The sequence below is a fragment of the Columba livia genome, chromosome 11, assembly GCF_036013475.1.
Source record: "Columba livia isolate bColLiv1 breed racing homer chromosome 11, bColLiv1.pat.W.v2, whole genome shotgun sequence".
Classification (NCBI taxonomy): domain Eukaryota; kingdom Metazoa; phylum Chordata; class Aves; order Columbiformes; family Columbidae; genus Columba; species Columba livia.
The window spans coordinates 17,274,087-17,274,798 of NC_088612.1; the positions used below are offsets into that span (position 1 = coordinate 17,274,087).

Sequence of the window (712 nt, forward strand, 5' to 3'; positions counted from 1 at the left end):
AGACTCCGACACAGTGCGTGGGAACACCTGTCTGGGAACTGGGGCCTCTGCTGTCTTTGTGCTCACCTTCTGTAGAGCTTTTGTTCTGCTGACCAGCCACTTAATTACTTTAGGCTCTACTTTTTGTGTGTTAAAATGCTGCTTGTAGTGTCTAGTTAGAAAGATTGTGGGAATGTAAATAGACTAAAATACCTGTCAGATTAAGCAACTTCCATCCAGATTTTTTAGATGATTATTTTGCAGACCTATATTTTAGCGCCAAGTTTAAGCCATATTTACTTTCAAACCAGAAAGCCAGTTTTGAGTTAGAAAGTAGGTTATTTAAAGGTGTCGTCAAGGTGTCTGCATCGTCAAGATGGCCCAATAGCTAAGGGAAAATGTCCATATGATGAAAAAACAGACAAGCAACATGTTTCTGAGACTGTTCTTGCTTATGTAAAATATCGCTTACTCATGTGCATGGCAATGTGTTGCAAGTATGAGTGCAAGCTGCCAGTGTTAGTTATAAATACCTTACAAATTGTAGTATATGAAAAGATTTTGTATCTGTTTGAGATAACGGTCAGCTATTCTTCTAACAGTACAGCTCTTTGCTAATTTAAATTAAGTTGGCTGAACTCCTTTTTTTCTGCTTTAATTTTCAAAACATGATATTTTCAAGGCAGTGCCTTGAGATTGAAGGTTACCACACTGCTGGGGGGGTGGGAGGGAA

General features: G+C 38.8%; 1 protein-coding gene across 3 annotated transcripts in view; it reads left to right on the forward strand.

Annotated features, from left to right (window-relative positions):
* TLN2 (talin 2) overlaps positions 1–712 on the forward strand; it is a 162,044-nt gene that overhangs the window by 1,654 nt on the left and 159,678 nt on the right. The window lies entirely within an intron of this gene.